Source organism: Bufo gargarizans, chromosome 3 (genome assembly GCF_014858855.1).
Source record: "Bufo gargarizans isolate SCDJY-AF-19 chromosome 3, ASM1485885v1, whole genome shotgun sequence".
NCBI classification, from domain to species: Eukaryota; Metazoa; Chordata; class Amphibia; order Anura; family Bufonidae; genus Bufo; species Bufo gargarizans.
The window spans coordinates 284,055,325-284,063,294 of NC_058082.1; positions in this window are offsets into that span (position 1 = coordinate 284,055,325).

Consider the following 7,970-nt stretch of genomic DNA (forward strand, 5'->3'; position numbering starts at 1 on the left):
ATTCTCCCGGTATAGCCTCCGGTATCTTCATATCTTCATAGTTAGGCTCCACCCAGGGGAACCTGCCGGCGTCTCATTTTCCCCTAACTATGAAGATACCGGAGCCTATACCGGGCGAACGGGGCGGCGCCCAGGTATAACAGTAAGTGCAGGGAGCTGGGTGCCGCTCTCCATGTCTGTATAGTTAGTTTAGAAGTTTTATTCTAGTGAAAGGTCCTCTTTAAATTATGATACAATACATTATTATTGTTAAGGGACTATAGAACCACATACTTATTACGTCTCTTCTGATGTAGACATTCTCTTTCCTTATCTTCTCAATTCAGACCAGACAGCCGTGACAACTTCTTTCTGCCCCTCTCAAAGGCTACATTTGCATCTCTGGTGAACATTCCCAGGAGGCTGTTCTGGCAGAAAACAGCCTGCCGCGTTCACCGGATCTGGAATTGCCGGATTCAACAGATCCCCAGCCACTTTTCCACATAAATGTCGGGTTTCGGCCAAACTAATACCGATTTTTATCTGGCCGACAGCTGGCGTTTATGTCGGATCATCTCTAACAGAGATAAGAATGCAGCCTAGGGCACTTCTATAGAGCCCATAGTAGTAATAAGGCCACCTGTCTGTAACAAACTCTATTAGGGGTAGCATGTAGTTCATTTTCTTTTCGCCGAACAGACCTTGGTTGCAGTAATTCCCTAGTCCAATGGTCAGCAACCTGCGGCTCTAGAGCCACATGCAGCTCTTTAGCCCCCTGATATTGGCTCTTCCAGGTGCGGGCTCACATGTACAGTGCGATAGCATTTTCGTTGCCCGTAGCAAAAATAGGTAGGAGGGTGAAGACCAGGAAGCGGTGAAGGCTCTGTACTCACCGCTTCCTGGTCCTCGGTTGTAGGCTGTGCAGGGCTGCGCACAGTGTGAGGCGCTCTGTGACGTCACTCTGTGCACGCCAGTTCACAGCACAGCCGACAGCAGGAGGAACACAGAGCGCGGGTGGTGAGGAGCAGCGGCATCCAGGAGCCGGAGAGGTAAATGCTTTTTTATTTTATGAAACTTGGGGCTGATCTGAGGCAATGAGGTGATGAGAATCATAATGGGGGATATGAGAGGCATCATGGATGATGAGAGGCATCATGGATGATAATGGTGATGATGAGAGGCATCATGGTTGATAATGGGGATGATGAGAGGCATGGGGCTCTTATCTGAGGTCTGATTGAGGGGGTCATTTACTTTGGGGTCTGAGCTGACATCTGATCTCAGGGAGGTCTTATTAACATTGAGGTTCTGCTTAAGTGCTTGAGGCATAAGGTCACTGACTTTTTGAATGTTCGTATTGCGCTTCAAACAATACCTTCATGGGAATAGGGGTTCTAAGTTAGTCTCCAACCTTATTAAGAACCAAAGAAATAAATCCTTTATTCAAGCCATCAAATCAGCCTCAGGCCCCCGACTTATTAATACTCCAGCGATAGCTCAGGAGTTTTGCTCCTTTTATTCAAATCTGTATAACCTCCCAATACCCCTCACCAGCCAGCAAATCGAGACACGCACGTCAGAGTTCCTTAGCTCTATTAACATCCCAAGAATTTCTGAGGTCGATATACATCAGCTGCTTCAACCGTTTACAACGGAAGAGGTAGAAAAGGTTCTAATGTCTATCCCTTCAGGCAGGAGTCCCGGACCTGACGGTTTTCCAAGCTCATATTACAAAAAGTATAAAGATATTTTAGTCCCACATTTTGTCACGGCATGCAATCTCCTCCTTACAGGTGGCTCTCTGACCCCACAAGCCTAGGAAGCGCACATAACGATTATCCATAAAGAAGGGAAGGATAAGGAAGCATGTGGATTTCACTGCTGAACACCGATTTGAAGTGGTGGGCTAAACTGCTTAACAGCAGGATGTCAGGGTTGCTCCCTGGGCTTATGGGTGAAGAACAGGTAGGTTTCGTTGGAGGTAGAGAGGGTAGGCATAATATCAGTAGAGTCATACATGCGATCACCCACGCCATCAAATCTAAGTCCCCTCTTGTACTCCTGGGCACAGATGCGGAGAAGGCGTTCGATAGGGTTAGCTGGGCCTATATGGAGAAAGTACTACAAGCCTTTGGCTTTCCTGAAGGCCTCATCAGAGCTATCTATACTCTATACTCTGCACCATCTGCGAGAGTACTAGTCAACGGCACCCTATCGAACGCCTTCCAAATTAGAAACGGTACTCGTCAAGGATGCCCATTATCCCCCACCTTGTTTGTACTCACCCTAGAGACGCTTCTTCTTAAGTTCCGCCAATCCCCCACGATCAAAGGAGTGAAACTAGGCAGATTTACTGCTCCTGATGATTTACTGCTCCTGATGATTTACTGCTCCTGTTGTCAAATCCTGAAGAGGCTTTGCTGGAGGTTATGCAGATTTTCGAAACTTTTGGGGTTATCTCAAATTTTAAGATAAATTTCGATAAGTCGGAGGCCCTTGGCGTTTCCCTCCCAGCTGTCCTGCGTACTAAGGTCAAAGCCCTCACACCATTCAAGTGGCCTACACAAGCAATAAAATATTTGGGGGTGACGATCCTGATGGACCCCAAGTTGTTGTTTAGTCTTAATTTCCCCCCGCTACTCTCCAAAGTCACCTCTATTCTCTCTAAGAGCAGCTCTCCTTTCCTAACCTGGCTAGGCAGGAAAAATGTCCTCACCACCTACATCCTGCCGCTGATAATGTACACCTTGAGAGCCCTACCCATATCGGTACATGTTAGTTTCATTAATAAACTACAATCCATCATGAGCAGTTATTTGTGGGATAAGAAGCGCACTAGAATGTCCTTTCGCCTTCTTTCCCGAAGAAAGAAACATGGGGGTATCTCCCTCCCTGACCTATCAACCTATATACAGGCTATTAGTTTGGAAAGGTGGCTTAAACTGGCCAGACAAGAGACATTCTGTATGCATGTAGATTTAGAATTGGCCCTGTTGGGTAAGGAATTGTTCCATAGGTTATGGACACCTGAGAGGACAGGAGAAGGGACCAAAGTAGATAGCGTACTCACCAGAGGAATGCTGCATATTTGTCATAAGTCTTTGGTCTTAACATCTGCTCAGGACAAGATTTCTCCCTTAGCTCCTATCTCAGTTATCCCCACACTACTGTTCCCACAAATTAAATCTCCATCAGACATTTGGCTATCAATGTCACATCACAGATTAGGAGATTTGAAAGGGTTACAGATCACTTCCGACTTCTATACTGCCCTCTCGGGTGTACCTGCCCTTGGTAAAGATTTCATTCAAAGAAATGACTTTGAGAATGCTTGTAGGCAGTTTATGATTTCCAAATTTACCCCTCTCCCTGATCCATCATGGTTGGAGAATTATGTTCTGCTGCCAAATTTACCTCATAAATGCACCACCCTCATTTATAGGCAGATTCTAAGTGAGAGCTATTCTAGCGTACCGCCCTGGGTTGCTGAGTGGGGAAAAGAACTCCACCTTGAATTTAGTGACACTGACAGTAAATGGATTCAGAAATCTTCGCACGGCTTTTCCAAGTGCATAAAAATTCAAGAAAACTCTGTTAAGACAGCGTTGCGTTGGTACAGAACCCCCGAGTTCCTTTTTTTCAAGTTTCAAAAGAGATTTCAAACATTGAGGTTCTGATTAGTGGTCTGACCTGAGGTGTAATGAAAAATATTTTTTTCCATATTGTCCTCCTCTAAAACCTATGTGCGTCTTATAGGGTAAAACGTTGTGGAGTGAAAGAAGATGTTGTGTCGAGGATTGAGAAAGGTATGTTCAGATGGTTAAGAATACCCTTATGAAGTAAAAAACAAAGTACCTTCCTATATATTTGAAGTTTAAAAAATTTGGCTCTCAAAAAAATAAAAATCGCTGTTTTGTCGATATTTGGCTCATTTTACTAATAAGGTTGCCCACCACTGCCCTAGTCCGTTCAGATGAAATTCGGTAAAATCCCTCAGGGTAACATGTAGCATCCACAGGAACAGTATAAATCCCACAACGATCACAGATACCCAAAAACCAGCCGAAACATGATGAAGGGTAGGAGAAGACTGCCTGAGCTGCCAGATGCAGCTCTTTTTATTACGTGCTCCCATGCAGGGGAGGGACACACACATTATCTTACAGTAGCCAATAAAACAATGTTTACGGCTCACACAAAATCCTCCCCTCTGCCTGTGATACCATTACCTTACACAATGGGAAATGTAATTATCACAGGCAGAGAAATACAGTTGTTACACATATACTATAACTATACATCACATTCACATAAAAATTACATATTCACAATCAATCCATTCAGGGGAACAACATATTAAAAAATGGCACGAATCAGACCAAGGGTTCCAAAGTTAGTAAAAGTATTTTGGGGGCCTGTCTGTAAGCATGCTATCCAGCCCAGACCGGTTTTACAGAGCCCTCTATCCTGGAGACAACTGAGAAGTAAGTCAATTATCTCTCAGGACAAAGCGAAATCGCCAATACACAGTCAAATCAACGAATAACATTGTACATTTCACATCTTCACACTGTCCATAGTGCTCTGGCCTATATTAATGCCCCCCTTGTACTACCCCCTGTATGAGATTGCTCTTCCTATAGAGCTCTGGCTTGTATTAGTGCCCCCAGTATTATAATGCCTCCCCCTGCCCACTAGGATGACATAAAAAAATATATATATACTTACCTGTCTTCCGTTCTCAGCCGCCATCTGCGAAGCACGGCGCACACTGCTTCCAGCCTATGACCTGAGTTGCTGTGTCCCAGCATAGGTGGTTGCCATGTAGGGTGGCCACGTGGAGAACCCCAAAAAGGAGGACATCACACCCTGAAAGGAAGGACGTGGTGCCGATGACAGTGGCGCTCAATAGTTCGATACTACAGCATGCAAGATACTACATTATACAGAATACATGTACAGATACTATTATGAAGAGAGAGAGGAGCTGAGGCTGTATATAATTATATATGTACAACTGGTATAACCTGAGTATCTCCTGTATTTAATTATATATGTACAGCTGGTATAAGTTATACACTTTCTGGTATATAATATACTAGAAGATGTATAACTTATACCATATACGTACAATATGTACTGTGATACCAATGCTGGATTGGTAGTGGAAGAGAGGTATATTTCCCTTAGATTCCTCTCCTATGTAAGTAGCAGGTGAAAGAATCTCACCTGTGAGGTCATTAATAAAGCAGCACTGAGGGTGGGGATATAACAGAGCCAGGAGGTCAGTCAGTCTCTCTCTCCCTAGGGACACAGAAAGCATGTCTGTGTGAGTGAGCAAACTGTGAGTACTAGGTTGCTGATGCCTTGTTTTGTGAGCTGGCTGGGAGAAGCCCACCAGCGGATAGATAGGAACCTCTAATGTTTAGTAAGTGCCGGACAGGCAAGACTTTTCTTTTTGTTGTTTTATTTTATTTGTGCAACCTGCTCAATAAACCTGGCTCCAGGCCAGCTTAAAACTTCTACCTTGGTGGCTGGTTGGAATTGGGTGAAACAGACAAGTGTCCTTTGACCCCAGCAAAGGCGATCCTGAGCTTATCCTCCCACAGTACATATATAATTATATACAGGAGATGCCTAGGTTATACCGGCATGTTTCATAACACTATATACAAGAAGATGTGTAACTTCTACCAGCTGTACATATATAATTATATACAGGAGATGCCCGGGTTATACCGGCATGATCCATAACACTATATACAAGAAGATGTATCACTTATACCAGCTGTAAATATATAATTATATACAGAAGATACCCAGGCTATACCAACATGGTCCAAAACACTATATACAAGAAGATGTATAATTTATACCGGCTGTATATTTAAAATTATATACAGGAGATACCCAGGTTATACCAGCATAGTCCATATCATTATGTACAAGAAGATGTATAACTTATACAAGCTGTACATATATACAGTACAGACCAAAAGTTTGGACACACCTTCTCATTCAAAGAGTTTTCTTTATTTTCATGACTATGAAAATTGTAGATTCACACTGAAGGCATCAAAACTATGAGTTAACACATGTGGAATTATATACATAACAAAAAAGTGTGAAACAACAAAAAATATGTCATATTCTAGGTTCTTCAAAGTAGCCACCTTTTGCTTTGATTACTGCTTTGCACACTCTTGGCATTCTCTTGATGAGCTTCAAGAGGTAGTCACCTGAAATGGTTTTCACTTCACAGGTGTGCCCTGTCAGGTTTAATAAGTGGGATTTCTTGCCTTATAAATGGGGTTGGGACCATCAGTTGTGTTTGGAGAAGTCAGGTGGATACACAGCTGATAGTCCTACTGAATAGACTGTTAGAATTTGTATTATGGCAAGAAAAAAGCAGCTAAGTAAAGAAAAACGAGTTGCCATCATTACTTTAAAAAATTAAGGTCAGTCAGTCCGAAAAATTGTGAAAACTTTGAAAGTGTCCCCAAGTGCAGTCACAAAAAAACACCAAGCGCTACAAAGAAACTGGCTCACATGCGGACCGCCCCAGGAATGGAAGACCAAGAGTCACCTCTGCTGTGGAGGATAAGTTCACCCGAGTCACCAGCCTCAGAAATCGCAGGTTAACAGCAGCTCAGATTAGAGACCAGGTCAATGCCACACAGAGTTCTAGCAGCAGACACATCTCTAGAACAACTGTTAAGAGGAGACTGTGTGAATCAGGCCTTCATGGTAGAATATCTGCTAGGAAACCACTGCTAAGGACAGGCAACAAGCAGAAGAGACTTGTTTGAGCTAAAGAACACAAGGAATGGACATTAGACCAGTGGAAATCTGTGCTTTGGTCTGATGAGTCCAAATTTGAGATCTCTGATTCCAACCACCGTGTCTTTGTGCGATGCAGAAAAGGTGAACGGATGGACTCTACATGCCTGGTTCCCACCGTGAAGCATGGAGGAGGAGGTATGATGGTGTGGGGGTGCTTTGCTGGTGACACTGTTGGGGATTTATTCAAAATTGAAGGCATACTGAACCAGCATGGCTACCACAGCATCTTGCAGCGGCATGCTATTCCATCCGGTTTGCGTTTAGTTGGACCACCATTTATTTTTCAACAGGACAATGACCCCAAACACACCTCCAGGCTGTGTAAGGACTATTTGACCATGAAGGAGAGTGATGGGGTGCTGCGCCAGATGACCTGGCCTCCACAGTCACCGGACCTGAACCCAATGGAGATGGTTTGGGGTGAGCTGGACCGCAGAGTGAAGGCAAAAGGGCCAACAAGTGCTAAGCATCTCTGGGAACTCCTTCAAGACTGTTGGAAGACCATTTCAGGTGACTACCTCTTGAAGCTCATCAAGAGAATGCCAAGAGTGTGCAAAGCAGTAATCAAAGCAAAAGGTGGCTACTTTGAAGAACCTAGAATATGACATATTTTCAGTTGTTTCACACTTTTTTGTTATGTATATAATTCCACATGTGTTAATTCATAGTTTTGATGCCTTCTGTCACGAGGGTGTCAAGAGCCACGTCTGACTCCGTTATACCCGGGGTCAGGAAGTCGCAGCGGGTGGCTGCGCGCTCTATGTCTAAAGATCACGGTGTTTCTTAGTGTTTGTTTTCTGTGTTTGCCTTGCTATCCTTTTTGTCTCACTCAGGGATCCGTAGCTTCTCCTCCTCAGCTGTTTCTTGTCTGCCACTCCCAAACTCCTTATATTCTCCTCTCACACTTCTCTTGTTGCCAGTTATAGAGCTTCCTGCCTGGACATCTATGCTGACCCACTGGAGCTGAGAATCTGGTTGTTGTTCCAGAGTGCTACCCTCCGGATCCCTGTTGGGCTTTTGTTGTCTCCTGTTGTTGCCCTCCTGGGATTATATGTTTAGTTTGTATTGTCTGTCCTCCCCTTGGTGTTTTCCTTTAGAGCTAGTGGTGCGGACTAGTGTTCCCACCGCCCTGTTCACTATCTAGGGCT